Below are 22,018 nucleotides of genomic sequence, written 5' to 3' on the forward strand. Positions count from 1 at the left end.
TTGTTGCTAGCCGACACTGTTAATGCAGCAACGCCCTATGGCTAGTTATACATAATAAGATCTGCCGGCTTGCAGATATTCTGCCGCAGCAGCAAATTAACACTTTAAGCTAGATATCGCAATTACCCATAATACATTTCACGATTCGCTTTGCAAAGTGCATAGAAGCCATTTAAGTTTGGAATTGATTTCACCGTGTAAAGTGAATCCGCTTAAAGTATTGCATATGTTTTTACTAAGCTTATACTTATTGTAGTGGCGAGATTAGAATGGCACCGGCAAACTACTATTCTCCTCGGGTCACATACGGCTATGCAGTGTTAACTTAATCTTGACATCTAACACTCATGTATCAGTATGACGACTAATCATTTAGACAACATAACAAGAATCTTAACAAACAACTGGGCATTAAAACTTTGCTACCATATTTGGGATATACTGGCCGACCTCTGTGGTATTATTAGTATGGACGTACACTGTTGTATAGGCGTATGTGACGTCATAAAATAATAGGTGAGGGAATCCTCTTTCCGTATTTATGTTGGCTCAATTTTTAACTGAAAACTAATTTAAACTTCGTTCAACATTGAAATTTAATAGGATATCTAAATCCTCACATAATCTATTTTTTCTTACCCACTGTTCTAATTTAAAAGCCCAATTTAAATCAAAACAGGCTTTTTTCATGCAAGTATACTGTAGGCCTATAACTAGAAATTACAAATGTGACATATATTGTGTGAGGTTGTTTAAACACTACAAAAGCAGAGGTTCATTTAATCCTGTTAAAATATATTAATCAATGCCACTATAGATATGTCTTATATTATGTTATTTTTGATTCTCGTGGGGATAAATGGATCCGAAAGGCAAGGTAATCCACACTAACATATTGAATATTTTACCATTAATTATTCCTTCTGTATCAACAGAGCGATCCAGTACCTAATCACTTGAAAATATCAGAATATATTAATATTATTCCATTGAAGGGGCACAATTTTGATTTTCTTATTTATATTATTTTCTTTCTTTATCATTTAAATATATCAGGTCAGAATGGTTTTAATATGTATATATATAGGCGTATTACCTATTAAAGTTTGATGTATATCTATTTAGATATTATAGTACATTTATATTTACGTACGATATGAGGGCGTATTATATTGATTTGCCTTCTCTGCTCCATGTGGAAGCCGTTTAGAGCAGTGGAAATGGTTTGGATCCCATCCTCGAGGTCGAGGTCTCAATCCTTCACTTTGAATGTTGCTTGTCTGCTTGAGCAAGGCAATTTATCTACATTGCTTCAGTCTACCCAGCTGTGTCAATGGGTACGGGCAAATCTCGAGGAGTAGGCCTAACCTGCTTTGGACCAGCGTCTCACACGCTACAAAAACTGGGGATAAGCATCAGTCCTAGTGGCTCGGCAATGATTTACATATCTCTGCTCCATGTTAGTGCAACAAGAGAACTAGTGCAGTTCCGTATCTACAAGAGAGTGAAATGACCTCACAATTCCCATTTAGACACTGATATGAGAATTTAAAAAAATCAAACTCAAATTGGCAAACAAAAATGCATAATTGAAACGAATTGTCAGCTACACGTGCATGTATGAAAATCAAATTCCCATTCCTCCTCGCCTGATCCACATTACTTTCCACCTTCTTTTGTCAGAATCTGTTTATTCAAGAAATTCGACCAACTCTTACTTTAACTTGCCTTTTTTTTTACTTGTCGATTCTTATTATAGGCTATTTTATTTGCCAAGGAAATTGGTTTTCGAAGAAAGGCGATGTTCCAAGTTTGTTTTTAATTCAATTGATGTCAAATTCAGCACTTTTACAACTACTGGAATGAACAGTTCCCTTGGTAGATTTAAATCGTCAACTAAACGTGTAGAATTGGCCAATCAATTAATTACCTGAATTTCTTTAAAACGAAAACTAAGTTTATTTTGGATTAGAATGTATAATACTCTCAAGAATATGGTCTAGAAATCGCAGGATAAGAACCCTATAAATAAGAAAAATAACTACAAAGCAATGAGATTTTGTATACCATGTTTTAATATAATTCAAATTTAACAGTTCCCCAATAAATAATAAAAACATTAACGTTTTAACGTACAGTACGTGTACATAACATTAAACCTACCAAACTTGTGCGACTCAATTGATCTTTATCTTGCGTGACTACGCACTATTTAAGTTTTTTTCTTCGACATTTTTGTTGTACTTATTATGTACGTAGTTTTCCTGAATTTGGCTAGGTCTAAGGAGTGCGCCTGCGTCCAGAATTAAACTTAAGTGCCTCCGTTCTTAATTGGCTTTAGAGATTGAGTTACAGTTACAGTGCCACGAAGAACAAAGACAACGCTCTTGCATGGCAGCACGATCAATTAAAAAGTCCACGAGCGCCTTCAAACCTTTAAATTCTTCAATAACTAATTCATTAATTTATATTGTAGTTACGAAGACGATAAACTAGAAATATTTAAATAAATTAATAAAATATCAGTAAATACTCATAATTACTCGACATAATTCTGTAGTAATAAAAATTAATAAAAAAAAATAAAAATAAACAGCGATAATAATCTAAATAGAATAAATCATAATGATATAGGTCACGTGACTTAGTGTCTACAAAGATTATGTACTTGAAAGCTTTAAGTAATATAATAATATATTTATAATAGATGTTAAGCAGAGTATTAAACAGTTAGTGTCTCATTTATATTAATAATGGAGCAGTTTTGGATTTTCTCCTCAGATTAAGCGGCCGGTGGTCGTGCTTCAAGTTGGGTTAATGGATCAATGAGAATGCTGACTTCTCATAGCCTTAAATGTTACCATCAGTAAATACTGCTCTTTGATATTTAAAATTACACGCTGTCTGTAATGAGCTATTTAAGTTGGACAGTACTCTAACAGTTGTATGTTGTGTTTCTTTTATATTTAACTTTCAATTGAAAATTTAAATGAGTACACCATTTTTCGCAGACATATATCGGGATTTGAACTCAGAACTTACCGAATAAAATTCAAAGGCTCAACCAGCTGAGCTAGTGCATTAGTTAACTTCCTTTTAGGGTTTTTTTTTTCTTTTGCGTGTGTTGAATAATACAAAACTGATAAACATGAAAATATATTATAATATATATATATATATATATATATACATATATATATAATATTATAACTATTATAAATTATGCAATGTGGCTTGGTTCAGGGCTGATCCAGAGATCTCCGAAAGGGGGCCGAAAGGGAGGGAGAATATCAAAAGGCAGCACTACGCTAAAGGTAAAGCCCCCGCAAAAGTTTTGTTTTCTAGAGGCCCGAAAATAACCTCAGAGGCATTTTTTCTTGTTTTTGTTTTCACTTTCCAAAAAAAAGGGGAGGGGCTGGGCCGACTCCCTCCTCCTCCTCCTCCTCCTAACCTAAATCCATCCCTGCTGTTGTCACTCTGAATTTCTCCCTCTACTGCGGCAGGGTGTTATCCCATTTGTCATCTGTATGTATACCTGATGATGACCTGTGGTCGAAAGTACTTGTACAAAACATATTTTATTCTGAGGCAGATACATAAACTTTATTTAAATTCTTGTTAATGTATATATATATATAAATATATATATATATATATATAATTATATGTATATATAGAATATATACATATATATATATATATATATACATATATATACTGATAATAACAACAGTGCTCATGTACGAAAATATGGTGTCATATAATCGTATGATTTGTACCTGACGTCATAAATAGACCATTCCTGTAATTCCCGCCTCTTGAAGGGTCCAACAAAAAAACCACTGTAATCGGCACAAAAAGTCTTATGTTTTTTGGGGGAATTTTTATTTTTTAAGTGCGTTGCTAGAAAATTAAGCTACGCTAAAATATTTCGCTTGGATACAACACTTAGTTCTTAATACTCAGTTAAGCACGTTTATCATAATAAATACATTAAAACGAATAGCATATTTCGTTACCATCCATACACAACAAGACTACAACGTAAACATCACTAATCCTTCAGAAACTCATTTTTTTCGCAACAGTCCACACTTTATCAACGCACATGCCTACGCAATTTACAGGTACGCATGGTACTAATATAAACGTTTCATGAAATATGTATCATTGCATCCACCACGTGACTAAGTGTTATTTTTTTACGCACTTATACACGCATTACAACGGTTTATCACTATACAAAACATTCAAACCTATTGAAGCCCTAAATGTAATAAGTGTTTCTAAATGTAATAAGATTTTAAAGATTAATACCTTTTATCCTTAAATGTAATTAGGTCCATGGGTATGATCGCCTGAATAAACGTCACCACATTCAACCGTTATGTGACCATTCAGTAACCTTTGTTACATTTAGAGTCGAAAGTTTCTTCACCTCTATTTCATTTAAGGCCAAATGTTACATAGGACAATTATAACTATTAGGCTCTTAATTTTTTACACTTAGGACCATTATTACATTTAGGGACATTTATTTGATTAGAGGATTCATCAATTATAAAGCTACCAAGCTACCAATGGACGAAGTTCACTTTTTACGAGTAATTTGTAACACAGACTTCAGTATACACGCAATTTTATCTTCAAAACACACGTCTCTGCGTGGAATGCTCAACACGCAATTGGCCAGAGGTAATTTATAGCACATAATGCTGTACATACAAGTTTCTGCAAACAGGTAATTCCCTACACGCAAGTTACAGCAAGCAATTAAGTACACGTTCCAAAACACATGTATAATACTTCACTTTATTCAGCATCTATAAGACTCATTTCTGATGTGAAAAAAAAAATCAAAATTCTTCTGAAATCTCACTTTATATCTACGGATTGGTGACAATGTAAGAACAATATCAATGATGCAAATGAGTAGACATTTAGAGCGAAGTCAGAGATTGCAGTCACAGATCAATTCTAAATTCAAAGCAGCAGTGGTAAACATTTGTTTGTTAACATGTGATATGATGCTACGATTTATCATTAATACAATTAATGCTAACATTAAACAATCAGCCTTGATTACCAGAAAATAAAAGATTTACTTATGAAATTAATTTTGCAAGAGTTCAAACATGTCACAAATTAAAAAAAAACCCTATTTAATTAAAACATTGAATCGCTCATATTAAGGAATGAAAGTTACTTCACCAAATGTAATAACTTATCATTGTATGTAATATTCCTACCAACCATTGATGGTTTAGTAAGAAAACAATAAAAATGCTTCCAGATTGAAGAATTTAGCAATGTCACAACCAATAGTTATAATAATAATAATAATGATAATAATAATAATAATAATAATAATAATAATAATAATAATAATAATAATAATAATAATAATAATAATAATAATAATAATTAACAAACAACTCATATATTAGAGTTACCAAAATTTGGTAACTATAATGGCACAATAGGAGGAAATTATTTTTCTACTTTTCAAATTTATTAGGCTCCTCACTAAAATATTTTAATTATTTGCCAGACCATTTAATGATCTGTACCAAGACGGGATTGTCGCATACCAGTAATTGTAGAGGTATATATTTTCTTGTTAAATTAAAACCTAATATCTCACAGGCAGATAAGTTGATTTAGATGCGAACTGACCTCCATGTACTTTAATATATAATTTTAGTATATAGTAAAAAAAAACAAAAAAAAAAAACAAAAAAAACAAAAAAAAACAAAAAAAAAAAAAACACAGATACAAAACTTAAACACAATAACATAAATAAATACTATACAAGTATCCGTTTACCAAAATTAAATTAATTAAATTAGAACAAATGTTTCTTCTAATTTTTTTTTTTTTATACTAGAAAAAAAATAATCCCAATAAAAATAATCGGCTCTAATTTTTGTTGCCATAGATAGTAATTTGGGTCTTACTGATTGATAAAAAAAATATACTACAGACTGGAAAAACCAATAATCTCACATCTGTCTTCAACATATCCAGGCAAACGTTCATCGACGTAAGCCGAGGATAATGATAAATAATTCTGAAATTCAGTACTTCAGTCTTTTCCAGGGGAACTTCAATCGTTGAAATCAACGTTCCGATGTCATGTGACCAAATCTTACGTAATTGATAATTTCCACACTTTGGCCTAGTCACCTGCTCAGCTGATAAATTATTGTTTGTGTAGCTTTTCGGATTAATATGCTCTCGTGTTTATGTACTTAAAATTTCACTTCTTAGTTATTATTTTATTCTTTCGTTTTGGCGTGAGAATTCAATCCATCAATATACAAATCCGCGTCTTGTAATTAATAGAAGGCTATTGTCTAATTTAAGAAGTGATTTTTTCCCATGGTTCTGCATTATTATAATTAATTTAAACAATTAAACGTGGATAGCCTCCAGTTCATCTCATTTCATGCTTCGTGAGTCCGGACAATCGTTGGTAATAAGCCTCCGACTCATTGTTGGTGTGCTCAATGATCATAATCGAGTAGTTTATGATTTTTTTTGTCTTTGCACTGATTAGCTTTGCTATATTAAGACGTTCAGACACATCTGGATATCACTTGCCCGAGATCATCTCGGGGTGAAGGAGGCAGTCATTCTCCTTCGCGTTGCTGATGTGCTCATTACTCTCGGTGTACCAATGCGGTGGATATCTCTTCGGACCATCAGAATTTATATGGACTTAACGTTTCTTCGGCTTCCACAACCACCATGGTACCGCTTTGCAGACTAACTCAAGTAATGTTTCACATTGTGCAATTTCTATTTTTGATGCCAGTTTCTAGTAATGTGTGAAGAAAGGTAAGCCTTCTTGTTTTGTTATCCAAAATTCCCTTGTCATGTCGTTGTGATAGGATTTATGGCAAATAATTTGGTCACTATTTTAAGAACAAAATTATCATAACTCATGATGAAATAAGTTGCAGACGTGATAGTCTAAAAATACAGCAATACAGATAATGTAGGCCTAAACACCGCTTTACAGTCCAACAAACTTCAATAAAACATGAGCTTAAGTTGCCAGATCGTGTGAATGGGAATTTTTTTTCTTTTTTATTTATTCATTCATAATTCGACAACACAATACAAAAGGAGCAAAACAGCAATATAAATATCAATATAAATACATATACAAATACATAAACATACACACATACACAAATATACATAAATACACACAAACGTACATAAATACAATGGGAAATTTTTAGTGTTACTATACATTTATATATATATATATATATAATTCTGTCGTTAAAGAGTAATTAGCGATATTGACATTGAATTATGGAGTGTTATAATTCTTATTATGCCTGTGATGAAATCAAATACAATGCTGGCTGTAGTACATTCAGGCTGTCAATAAGTAGCCTATAGCTGTAAATACATTGCTTATGTTATGCCTTGTACTTACTGTAATTTAAGCTTGATGATCCCTTTTTTATCAAAAGCTTTCCGGTTGTATAATTTAGTGTTGTCGATAAATTCTAGCAATTTATTCATCGATTGTTCCATTTTCAATATAAAAAGTTCTAATTCGCATTAAATTATTATAAAGAAAACGCTTTAAAATACAGGTCTTTGTGTCGAGTCCAAGGTCACGTGACTTGGGGCGAAATTAAATGCGTTCATAGATTCATAGAATCTGCAAGAATTTTCCAAAATTCAAGTCTTATTGATTAGTCACATAGTAAACTTATACATAACATTGGTTTATATATAATATGTAGTTTATCATTGGCCTAAAATCATCAAATAGGCTATATAAAAAGCAGCTAGTAACAATAATCAATTACTGACTTTAAATTGTTAATCAACTGTATTTGTTCCGTTTATTTGTTTAAAAAAATCGTTGAACTTCTGCGCTATTGTCAGATTTTTGATACACAGAGCTTGTAGCGTATACAGTGTGGCAAACAATAATTACCAAATAGCTTTGTTATTTTAAAAATCAATGCTGTTAGTAGTAGACGCATGACATATAGGTAAATAATGAAGGGAATTCTGGGTAACATCAACTGGTTTTCCACACAAGACAATCTATTTTCTATTTTAGAAATCCATTCTTCATAGAATTGCAATTTACTTGAAGTGTTCTTGTTTTGTTGTTTACTAACTGAAATGGAAACTAAATGTATAATAAATAAAAAAATAATTAATTTTATACACAAAAGTATAGTTCATATCGTTGCTTTACCACCTCTATCATGAGGCCAACATTGAGTTTGCTTGTAACATTGGAATCATTAGTGCTTACTCAACTATTCTGACATAGGGGTTAATTTAACATTTAAAAATATAAATCCGTACACAACCGCAGTATGTAAGACACTTGAAGTTGATAAAATCCAAGCAATTTGAGGTACTCCTTGACGCACATATCCCAAAGGGTTAATGTTAATTTTTATTCAAAACCATTCTTGAGTGTATTATACTAACGAAGGCATTATATCTCGTTGACTTCATCATGTTAACGTACGATATGATAAAGTAGAGTATGACGAATATTTGGTTCAAAATAAGATAATGTGAAATAATACGGATTCATCTAAACCAATACGAGAATATGATTAATATCGATGTATAGCATATAGTATATAGCTTTATAAGGAAAATGATAATAAAATAATGATAATCATATAATAATGATAATGAAAGCAATAGGAATAATAATAATAATAATAGTAATGGGCTTAAGCCGACTAATAGATCAAATGATAGATAGGTATAATGATATTAATAATGTTGCAATGTGTCATGTTATTTAGTCTATAATTATATAGTGTATTCCACTAGCACGACATAGTGACAAAGAAAAATAAAGAAAATTGATTTCACCCCTACATATTATCACAGGAGACGTGTGACTTTGCGACTCATACTTAAAGAAAATGTTATATTATCAATGAGTCGTAAGTGTGTGCTAGCTATTACTTGAGTTCATATGTAACCTAGCCACACGCATGTGTTGTTCTGTTTATGATGAATCATGAGTCACGTGAAATATATTATTTTATATTGTACGTCTTTAGCTTAGTAATTCCTTCACTTTGTCTTCATTGCCGTATTCAAAAGATAAATAAAATAACATAACTCAAACAATCAATGGTATACATTCTATAACATTTAACCACGTAAGCAATCGTAGGCCTATATAGGTTTATTTTGAGAAATAAATTAGAATAAAATTACATAAACCCACTGTAAAAAGACGATAAAATTTCGAAAATATTGAATCTAGTTTACAAGAGTATAACAAAGACATTTGACGTTTAAAACAAGGCTTAGTTTACGCTATTGCATATAAATACGAAGTGGTAGAATTAATTACTGACCATCTGCGCACATTTTACTATAAGATTATGCTGAAGATTTCATTATGTTGAACGCTGCGCGAACTCAGCGGATGGATATCTTGTGATTGGTAATTACCTTCGTTGGAAATCATTGAAAGCGTTGCGCTGTGTAAGATGTGGTACAACACTGCATTAAGAATTGCAGTATGGCGAAACATAGTTTTACGTCCTCGAGTGTTTGTGCGCCTGTTATGTTAAAAATGTATTCACTGAGAACATATATGACGATTGTTTGATTAGCTTTGGTAATTTGTTTGTAAATGTAAATGCTAACTTGAAAGTAGAGACATGTATGCTTATTAATACTACTGCTATTCTGCTGACTACTACTGCTACTACTACTACTACTACTACTACTACTCTATTAATAATAATAATAATAATAATAATAATAATAATAATTATTATTATTATTAGCCTATATTATTATTAATAATAATAATAATTATTATTATTATTATTAGCCTATATTACTAATATGATAATCTGTATTATTACTGATGTATTAGTCCTGATACAGTACAACATACGATATATTTTTGAGTAGTTTTAATTAAATTGTTTTCAATCTACATACAGTAATTATGTAGGAGTGTAATAAACATTGGAAAGCCTTAATTACTGACGGTCGCACAATGGCAATGTTGATTTAATCTTAACTGCATCTGCATAGTTCTCATAATCGTATTTATCATCATCATTATTGTCATTATTTTCATTATCATCACCATCGCAGGGAGATCCAGGTGAAACCAAAGTGAGCACCCCCTCACCTACTCCACCGGCAAAATAATAATTATTTTCATTATTATGACTACTATATTGTTTCTCTTTAAAATGTTTTGGAGCAAAACAGGTAGACTAGACTAATGTTTGGGCGATAAGGAAACTTTAATTATTATGTTACCTGAAGGTATGTAAATTACATGTTTAATGTAACGTTGAGGAAAATGTGACTGAAGTTAATACCAATGATGTATAACAGATCTTACAAATTGTATAAACCGAATAATATTAATATTCGGCGTTGTTGCAGTCTGTAATGTATACTTGTAATTACAGTAGCACTTTCTATCTGTTCTCAAAGTGGCGATGTTAAAGTGACATTTCACTTGCTGACGTGATCTCGTATCTTCCGTAAATGCGTATACGCTACAACGAGTGTAGTATATTTTCATTGGTCAGTGAACGCGTACAGATAAAACATGTGGATTGCGCAGTGCATCGCAACCAATCACGGCATGGAGCTCTCATCTTCCTTAACTTTTAACGGCATAGGAGGATGAACGCCGCCACTTTAATACCAGCACACTTGCAAGCGGCAAACGAGCGATTTCACCTGTCATGCCGATTCCTTTATTTCACTATTTGTGATATATTATATTCACCAACCTTGTAAATACAGTGTAGCCGGATTCTGAGAATAATCAGTAATACTTACTGTATAGATGTTAACATCCGCAATTTTGAGTTTTGGCCCTATTCTTGGGTTTAAATAAGGCCAAAAGATAAATATACAGTATGCTTCTAGGACCTCCATCATTAACAGCATAGGCCTAATGAGTATTAATCGGATTCTTACACATCACAAGACATAGGTCGTTATCATAACCATAAATTATCAATCATTCATTATATTTTACGATTGTATCTGGGATAGGTTTTTAACTTTAGGACTTTGAATGAACACAAGGAAATACAATTATGTTTAATACAAAGTAGAGTATACTTAAAAATCAGAAATTATACGTGGCTAAATGTTGGCTATGATATAAATTTTGGATAAAGCATGAGAGTTAACCACAGCTTTCAATTCAGGCTACATGATTTTTATTCATTTAAACTATACGCCGATATTAATATACGGTATTGATATCGAAGATTTTCTGTCTATAACCCAATATTCAAACCACTATGCGTCAATCTATCACCAACTACACATATCCATCAGGAGTGCATATTCAAATCTGAAACACGATAATATTCAATCCCTTAAGCCATAAGTTATATTGTAAACTCTGCACTAAAATCTGATCGCTGTTGTTATACCCGCTTGTAAGTTATGAAATCAAACAGTATCGAGCTAAGTTCTACAGATTAATGGTTCGACCATTACAAAATGTTAACTCGGAAACATAAATACCTCAATTTGAACATAAATTCATATCTCTTGAATATCTGGTCAGTTGTGCTGTAATACCAACAGATAAATCACTACCTGAGCGAATTGTCGCAGCCTTCATTTCAGTGTATGTAATAAAATGTAAATTCAAATATTTTTTAACGAAAAGTAAACTGAAAACACACTGAATAATAGTAGTCAGGAGCCGTTGAAATTATTATTAATAAATTGTGTCGTTTTATAGCACCCATCAAAGCTAAAAACCAGCTTGTGACCAACCCCTAGATGTGTAAAAATAGAAGTTGGGTTAAAAACCAAACGAGCCTTTAAAGTTTTGTTGGCATGAGGCGCTACAGATGGCTAATATCAAATTATCATTATTATGAATGTAAGTTGAAATTAAATATTTCGAATCCTTCAAATATCAATAATCAATTTCTCTATTTTAAACTATCCGTTATCAATATTAAATGCAGTTGATATTTTCTCGTGTATTATATTAACGATTATATTTAGGAATACATTTCATTCCAGTGAGATGTTAATGATAGAATGCATGCTTCTTCAAATGATTACAGAGCAAATACAGGAAACGGAAGCCATCTTCTTGGACCTGACTTACATCACTACCATTTGATCGACAATAATAGCTGGGTTTAAGTCTAACCATTGAGTGAGTGACGCACATTAATTCGCCTTTATCCTCTCGGCATTGTGTTAACGAGCATTATATGATCCTGAGATATATCTCAGATTTAACGATTAATAAAAATATATAAAATTACATTTTCTTTGTACCCATAAAAACGTGTAATTTTTATTTAAATCCTACAAATAATTATATTACTAGTAATTAATATTATCATTAATATTATAATATTTAATATGACAATGATTATTGCATTTATTATTACTATCAGCATTATTAGGTCTTATTAATATTAATAATATTATTATTCTTAAACACTGCCCATAATAAGTATAATCAAAACAAGATCATAAAGAAGTTTGACACGACGGAACCATCCAATAAAAGTGACTCATCTGATTTATAAGCATTGTTTCAATTATGTATGTACGTATGTACTCTGTGTGTGTATTGTTCTTTAATTTGACCAAACCACTGACTTTGTAAAATAAATTGTATGAAATTAATTACCAAATATAATCAAGAAACGAAAAAAAATCGAATGATTCATTTGATTAATAACCGTTGCATATATATGTCATATCTTGTAGGCCTACATAACGTTTACGTATTCACGTTAAATATTTTATAACCTAGTAAATATTATAATTTAACTATAAATTTTAACTAAGGAATGAAGTGAAATACAAAGTTTACAGTGGTCCAAGAAATGTATGTATTTACTTTAAAGTGATTTCTGCTTTTCTTTTTGCATTTATAACGAAAGACTTTACTAAACAATATTACTAATGTATATTTTTTAGAACCCCAACTTAAAAAATAGGCTTTGTTTTTTCCAGCTTCATATAATGCAATTATATAAATACGAAAGATGGAACTCAACTTTAAGACTGGATTAAGTATGTACTTCAACATGCTGCACATTAAAATTACTTTTAGCTTTAAACAGGCCTGCATTTTGAGAATGCTATTTTACAAGCCTGACTTTAACGAAAACCTTCTTAAGTCTTGTCTCACTACGTTATGACATCACTCCATCAATCATCTGCAGTAGACTGTGGCCATTACACGTTCATCGAATAAAATTAGGAACATATTATTCGTTACACAAAAAACATACATATGAATCAAACACAAACTCACTACCGAATTGCTTATCTAAACAGACTCTCAATAAATATCAAAGCATAATTTGTTTTTGACTGTTTACCATCGCCGATGCCAAGCTGACTGTTCAGAAATAGATTAATATTTTTCTCAATTTGGAATTATCTTTAATTCTAAAAGCAATTTAATAATTTTGTGATTACGTCTAGCAGGGTCAACAACCGATACGGGCTGAAACTCAAACTGAGTTATTTATCTTAAGTAGTACTTTTTTGTAGCGCTAGATATATTCTAGTTTTTAATTTACAAGTCAATAATAAACTTGTAGATAGGACAACGAAAACTGTACTAAGAAATTGTAATAGGCCTATATATAAACTTTTACGATTATTCGTCACACAAAGCTATAGTTGTAGTGAAAAAGAAAATAAGAATATGTATATATATATATATATATATATAAACAAAAATAAGAGGTTCAACAGAAGGATTGATTAGGCATACTGTTGAACCTCTTATTTCTGTTTTAATTCGCTCTGATTTAATTACAATTGAGCACTCTACTGATGATATTTGCAACTCGTACAATCGTTTTAAATATATATATATATATATATAATTTATACGAACAAATACATATTATGTATGCCTACATATTTGTATAATGTGTTTGCGTATTGTTTGTGTCTTGCGAGCTTGCTGATGACACTTATCTTCAAACAACCATATCAATAGTAGATAACTGACCAACGGAATGATTCACAAATCCAGCTTTAAACGATAAGTGTATCTGAGGCCATACATTTAGCTATATCAGTAGATCAGATCCATTGTAATACCATCTTTATTGCTATCTGTCTACAAAAGTGAAGGCAATAATTGTTGCCCGAAGACGAAGCCATCTGTCGCGTTTCTTGCAAATACTTGATTAACACAGAACAGAAACTTGTAGGCAGACTCCTATAGTCAGAGTTAAACTTGATAACTCACTTAAATGATCAAAATGAATGAGTAATTAAAACGAAATACAATACAGTAACCTTTAAAAAATCTAGTGTACGGTATAAAATCAAACTATTTTTACATGAAATATTTCTCGTATATTTTGTATACAAATACCATCTAAAAACAATACACGTAGGCCTATGCCTTTGCTGTCTCGTGAATATACCTTAACGAAGTCAATTCACAACATACGGGTCAGATAATTAACCTCCTGAGTTAATACAGTATTAAAAGGATGTGTATAAGAGACAGTATATATGTCATATCTTGTAGGCCTACATAACGTTTACATATTCACGTTAAATATTTTATAACCTAGTAAATATTATCACATTGGGTACCTTGCATGCTTAATTATTTTACGTACATATTAAAAAAATACAAAATGTCTTACAAATATTATGAATGTATTTTGATAAACACATTTTACATTGAAATATTATTATTATTATTATATTTTTTATTATTGTTATTATTATAATCCAATGAACACACATGTGTCACGTGACACACTATACTTGACTAAACCAGGGTATACCTCACTATCACATTTAAATTCGCAAAACTGATTTTTATTACTCAGCTATTTCCTGTTAGGCATCCTTGTACTCAGGAAACAGCTCCCTCTCCTTAATGATTCTCTGCTGAATTTCTAGAATCTCAATTTGAATTTAGAATTCATTTATAATGGTTTTCCATATTCTAGAATTAATCTTCTTTTACAAGTTGAACTTTTAAAAATGTAAGAATTTCAGTTAAGCTTACAAATAATCATTACAATAAATATAACTCTTGCCTTGAAGATGAATTGTTAAGTTTAGTAGAGGTTTTGTTGAACTTACGAATGAATATAGTAAATAGATATAATGTTGTATATTTTCATACTTTTTTAGCTGAACTTTTTGAACCTTGATATAAATTTAAAGTGCGGTTAATATCTTGAATATAGGTAGTCAGTAAAATGTTGACTGTTTCCATCGTACGCAAGTTTGATTTTAAAATGGTTGACGTAATATTTTCTCCATTTCTATAGCATTTTTTATGTCATAATTATATAAATACACATTATAGTAATGATTTAAGATCTCATATTGTCAAGCCTGATGTGACCAAACATGAAATTGCCTATAAATAAGCATAATGATACATGTGCAAACACCATGTGTTTGTTCCATAATACTCCATAGTGTAAATACAAGTTTAGCAACTTCAGTGACAGTTAATTTTAAAATGTACTGTCTCTTGCTAAATCTTAAGGTAGGAGGTAGGTAGACAAAGGTAAAGGTCAAAAACCTGAAGCTCTGAGCTCACTGGCCAGAGTGTCTATCTGTCTTTCCTTGGCGTTTGGGCCAGAGTGTGCAAGGCTGTGTGTGGGTGGGGATGGGTGTGTGTAGAGGGGAGGGGATCGTCATCAACACAGCAAGTCCGTTTTACCTTTCCAGCATATGTTTGGTACCCATTTATACTCCTCTGGGTAGAGAGAGAGAGAGAGAGAGAGAGAGAGAGAGTGAGAGAGAGAGAAAGAGAAGCGTATATAAATTTTCGTTCGAACCCCCGACCTCAAGGTTGGGAGTCCGAGACACAACCGTTGCGCCAATCGCTTTCATAATTCTTAAGAAAAAAAAATCCTTCAAAACTTAAAAATCAAAGCATTGGATAGTTCATTAGCAAATCAAAATAAAGTATCAACTCTCATTAAGACAGAAAACAAAACAATAGATGTTTTGCTAATTTATAGATATTTACTACGATTTCAACAAAATATTTATTACCTGACAATTAAATGGTCCATGCAAAGGATATCGGAATGGCATTAGCTATGTGCCTGTAAATTAACAAAGAAAATATTTCGTTGTTCTAATTTTCAATAGATATTTCAGGAGTGTCAATCAAACTTAACAACTAACCAATCAGACAATGGCCATGAATACGCGCACGTCTGAAAAGAAACGTGTTTTCCCACAAATGCACGTGTTTTGTACGGTATGTTTAAACACTGTCGTCTTTTGGGGACCTTTTAGCAACATTAAGGGCGGGGTTTAGCGAAAAGGTCCATTAACCGGCCTAATTATAGGCCTAAAAAGAAAAATTCAGTCAAATACCTAAACAAAGACAATAACATTATCGTTAATTAATCATTAATTGAACGTACTATAATTGATATAAATAAAACAACATAATTACAGTAGGAATGATCTGTTTTGTTGAACCAATTAGTTGCTTACCTTAGCAACGGTTTCAGCAAAAGCTTAGGTTACTTTCTTCAATACTTTTTACACAATACTTCATGAAAAATACTTTGAAATTAATTACATTTTTTTTTCAGAAATTATCTCAATTCACACACTTAACGAATCTTGAGTTGTGACATGAAGATGAGCAATGTAGGCCTAATGGAGTTTTATTTGAGAACATTCAAGGATTTCCGTCTAGCATGATTCATTGCAGAAGCTCTGGAAAGCTTTAGCTTGGTGGTTAGAATGCTCACCTTTAACCCCATGCTTCTTGGTATGTATGCTTGAGAATATTACTAAAATTAGGCATTCTACTTTAAATTTGAATTGATATCATTTTCATTATATGATACATTTATCTCTCAGGTAATTCCGTCACCATATGTTATTACCAAGGTAGATTATTTTGAATTGGTGAGTAGATAGGACGGGTCATTTACGTTTTGAAAAGAACTACAAAATCTGCTAAATGTGCCCTATATATTTTCGATCGTTGTTCATACTAACAAATTGCGTGTTTAAAGGTTGAAATATGATAATTAAACATACATATAGAAAATATCTCATGAACTAGACTTTAGATTCTAGGGCTGCAGATTCTTGGAGAAAATAAGATCCAATTTGAACCTTATTAATTGTTACTTTTGTCAGACAGTGTGTTGTCGTATACGCTATAAGTGTGACATTTTTAAATAATGTCAATTGTCAATGTTGGGGGGAAAAAAAGTTCCCTAAAAACATGCAATTACTAATTTAAAACGAAATATGATTCGAACATCTAACAAAACACAGAACAAAAACAGAAATTCAAATTTTGTTTATTTAATGATTTTTACTATGAAAATAAAGAAAATAAGGAATTGCATTGTTAAGTGTCTCCTAATTTTAAAGAATTTTTGTCAGGTGAAAGGTAATACATTTTTTACTATTAAAGTAAGAAAATCGAATATTTAAATTCCTTTTTATTCAAGTTGTTAGCTTAGTACTGAATAAAACTGAAGAAGCTTCGAGATTCTGTCAAAACTGTAATGCAAGTATGCGATAATGTCCGTCAATCTCGATCATTTACCTCTGCAATGCATACCGTGTGTTTTAGAGATAAATACTTGTACGATATCGTGATGGTCATTTGAGTGTTGTTATAACAATATATTGCTGAACAGACAGGTGTAACATAATTTCTAAAAACAACTATTTACGATGAGATACTCTAGATATAGGAACAAGACTGCCTTTGTCTTATAGAGACTAGTGTAGGCCTTGTGTGATCCATAGAAAAACCTATTTTATGAAGCGTGTGTAAGCAGACATCAATTTCATACATACTGTACGGGCTCCCAGCGGTATGATTGTGACATTTATCGAGGCGTAAAATGCACTTGCTAAATATTGATGGATATGTGTAACCCTCCCCGGGGCTACGAGATCGCACTCTATGAATTTCATTAAATTTTAGAGAAATCAAGCTTGATAAATAGCATATTCCATATTCCATCTTGTATCTGAGCATTGGCCTCAGACAATCTTCCAGGCTATCGCCTTACGTCGTTATCCAATGCTCTTAACGCCATGGCTTTTAGTACGTAGTACGTAGTTTCGCAATATTAAGTAGAGGGCAGTATTCCTTTTGCCAAAGGGCGTTTTGACATCAATGTAGCATCACAACTGAATGAAACAGATGAATTTTAAAATTGTTGCACAAGATGCTTCCGATATCCGATGTTCTAAATTGTTAATGGTAATTTCTATAAATAGTTTACCAACATTAGCTGTAGCACGTGCATGTTGGCAAAATGCAGTGCACATTTTAGAGCAGTAACTGTCTGTAGGCCTAAAAGCCTTGATATACATAATTGTTTAGAATAAAAATACGCATTGCTAAAAGATAATTTTATATTTAAAAAAAAATCAAATATTAGCATAGAGGATGGAAGCAACTTTGTTCAACTTTACAAACTATATTTAGGAAATACTTATCATTACAGGGCCGACTGTATTGCTTGTCCCTCTGTTGCGAACTGTAACTAGCTATGCCCACCTCACCACATGTACTATAAAAATAAAACAGCCTTTATTCACATTTTGCCATAATAATTTACGGAAAATTATTATAATATTACTACTAAGAACCAAAGATTATGTGAATAAATTAAAATTGAAACATAAATGAATTAAAATGGTTCCACAAGATGGTACGATATCCGTTGCTCTAAATTTCTAACGATAATTTGCATATTAGGAGTATCGAACACTAGCTATTAAACGACAATGCTGGCAAATTGATATGCTATGTAATTTTCTTAGACCTTCAAGACTACTGCAGTGATGTCAAACAAGGCCTCATTATAATTGTTTAATGTACAAGATGCATTAATACTAAAGAGTAATTTCGATGGTGTTTTTTTCGTCAGGGAATATGTTAATAAGAATGATGTTTGCCCTACCTGACGTGTTATCGTACTGAACGCGTACAGTACGTTCCAAAATACTGTTGAAAAATATTGCAAGTAATTCAGGTGGTAATTAAACCAACAACTTCCAGATACCTAGCATGGTGTCCTAAGTACTAGACCACCAATCTTGCGTTTAGTGACTAAGTGTTGAATCCGATCCACAAGTAGCAGCGGGCACTGCAATGCTCTGGATGCGTCAGGCAATTTTTTAATAGAAATTATGTTTTGTCCTTCCTATGAAATGCAGTTTTGCATATACGCACCAACTTGGAATGTTTTTTTTTTAATTGTTTATCACATGGTACGTGCCATATCGTTTGCAGACGATACATTCACGTGTCGATCATATGCGGACGATACGTCATTATAATGCTAAATATGAATAAGTTAATCAATCTTGACGCTATTATATTACTGAATTTAAAAAAGGAAATATCGCCTACTGTAGTTACTATAAGAACGTTAGCAGTCAATTTTTTAACTTGTGTTGGCTTAACACATTACGTATTAATATACCTTATAGTGAGTGGTGGCGCCAGGATTTTCCTGGAAGGTGGGGGTACGAGGTTCCAGGCGGGGGGTAGGGGTACATGTCCCCGACGAAAAAAGTGGGAGTGGTCGGAGTCGCTCAAAATCTCTCAAAAATCTTCCATGGGGCGAAACCCCCCAAAAATATGACAATTTAGGGGTTTCAAAGACTTATTTAATCAATTTTGGAGTCTACAAATATGTAGAAAATAGGCCTACACATACATTGTTTCTCCCCGACGATTTGTGGTTTTTCTCCCCGACGGGGAGTGGTGGGGGAGAGCTCTCCACGACAGGTTGCCAGAATTCCCCCCTCTGGCGCCATCCCTGCTTGTAGAATATTATAGTTGGCCTCTCCCACCGCCCACCATCCCCGCTGGCACCAACGCCTGCTAATAAAATATAGGAGGTTATTGAAATTATTCTCAGTTAAAGCTGACTTTCCATTAACATCACAGTGCCTAACAGTGTGTTTATCTAAAAATATCCAAGTTAAAACACTAGTACTAGTTCGCTACCCGATCTTGTACAATAAAAGTGTGCATATTATTAGATGCATGCAAATGGTACTTTATAATAATAATAATCATTTAAAAGGGCATTTCTGAAAAATGAGGGGTTCTTTCGAACCCCTACAACCCGCTGCATACGGGTTTGTACTCGCATATGCATGAAGGATGGTTCTGGTTCGCTACCAGATCTTGTAAAATAAATTGTACATATCATTAGAGATGTGCCGTGATTATTACTTGCTTCTTAGAACTCGTAAAGTGTTTGGCCAAATAATTTTTGAAATAGCTTTATATACCAATTTATATTTATTTTTTATTCCGGAATTTGAGGAATAATTACACTATTCTGTAGATTATATCATATCATTTACTATATTGAAGTCAAAGGGCATTTAAAGTTGTGTCAATACTAAATAGGGATCAAAGTATTAGTATATGAAATAGATACAATATACATTATTGCAAATTATCTCAAATAACAATAATGGCTAAGAAAGCTGGATTACAAGTTATCCTTTCAGAAATAGTTGTGATATTTTTTTCTAGCAATTCGTCAAGATTTAAAATTTAAAATTTATGAGAAGCAGTTTGATAAATGTCAATTTCAGAATAACTTTATATTTCTAGAGCACAGAAATATATGTCGGACTTTCGAGCGGACACATGGACAGTGTAGTTTGTGATGGATGCAGGACGCCCTCGGAAATCAAGTAGTCATTTCTTAGTGTTCACTGCATACCTTGATGTTCATTTGCAATTAAGGCACGCGGTGAATGCCAAGGGCCAGACTATATTACAACAAACTGACGTCATCACCTTGCTCAGCTTATTCAAGTGAAGTAGAAAACACATTATATGCACACAAAAACGATTTCCATCGTTCCGTATTAAAATCCGAAGTGTATGGAGGCAATTCTTAATACCATATGGTTTATAGCTATAATAACAATAATAATAATAATAATAATAATAAATAAATATATATATATATATATATATATATATATATATAATAAATTAAATGCAAAAGTTAAAAAAATGTTAAAAAATTGAAAATTAAAATATACTCAGAAACTGGACACTAACACTATTCAGAATTCTGCAATTTGAAACAAGTTAAAAAAATGAAAAGAATAAGAGTACATTAATAACATTTCTGTTCATTAAATTTGAAGGCAACCATATGAGTGACCAACTCCACTACCACCGAACACTACAAACATAGTCTATATATCTTTGTTTATACTAATAATGTTCAAGTGAGTTCATTTTCAAAGGAGAATCTTTGCCCCTTTACATTTCGTTTATTTCGTCCAAAAGAACATCAGAATTCACAAACACAGCAAAAAGTAAACAGAATCACTCTCTGGTGGTTCTCGAATGCCAATGAGAACGTAAGATACATTAGCATAAAACATTCAAGTAAAATAGGCCTATCAATACAATTTATATTTTAAAATATATGTGTACATAATCATCATGAAATCGGTCAATAGTTAAAAAGATAAAACTTTAAAAATACAATAGAAATTGAAATAGAAGAATTGCAGCGAAAAACTAATGTTAAAATGTTCAAACATTACCTCAGGTTTTCTAATGTTGCTAGAAAGACCAATAATATAATCTTCTTACAACAGATCCAGAAGTACAGGAAGCAGTTCAGCTTCTATAATTGCAGTTTGTAAGCCTTGCCACATTTTTTTACCAGATACGTTTGTGGATTGTTAAGGTTCAACAATTTTGGAGTCTCTATCATCACACTGTTTCATGACAACAGAAAAGTAAACGTTTAAGTTACAAGTAAAATTCCTGACACCACTGATTTTAGGATGGAACGAAAAAGGACCTGTCTCTTATACACATCTTATTACAACAAACTGACGTCATCACCTTGCTCAGCTTATTCAAGTGAAGTAGAAAACACATTATATGCACACAAAAACGATTTCCATCGTTCCGTATTAAAATCCGAAGTGTATGGAGGCAATTCTTAATACCATATGGTTTATACC

General features: G+C 32.0%; 1 long non-coding RNA gene across 1 annotated transcript; it reads left to right on the plus strand.

Moving 5' to 3' along the window:
* The first annotated feature begins 5,876 nt into the window (after positions 1 to 5,876).
* Positions 5,877 to 17,012, plus strand: LOC117107611. Its single transcript, XR_004445262.1, has 3 exons — positions 5,877 to 6,841; positions 16,606 to 16,787; positions 16,880 to 17,012. It is a non-coding gene; the product is annotated as an uncharacterized LOC117107611 (long non-coding RNA).
* Positions 17,013 to 22,018: the final 5,006 nt, after the last annotated feature.

Source organism: Anneissia japonica, unplaced genomic scaffold (assembly GCF_011630105.1).
Source record: "Anneissia japonica isolate Jap-2015-1 unplaced genomic scaffold, ASM1163010v1 scaffold5330_len1712360_cov203, whole genome shotgun sequence".
Taxonomy (NCBI): Eukaryota; Metazoa; Echinodermata; class Crinoidea; order Comatulida; family Comatulidae; genus Anneissia; species Anneissia japonica.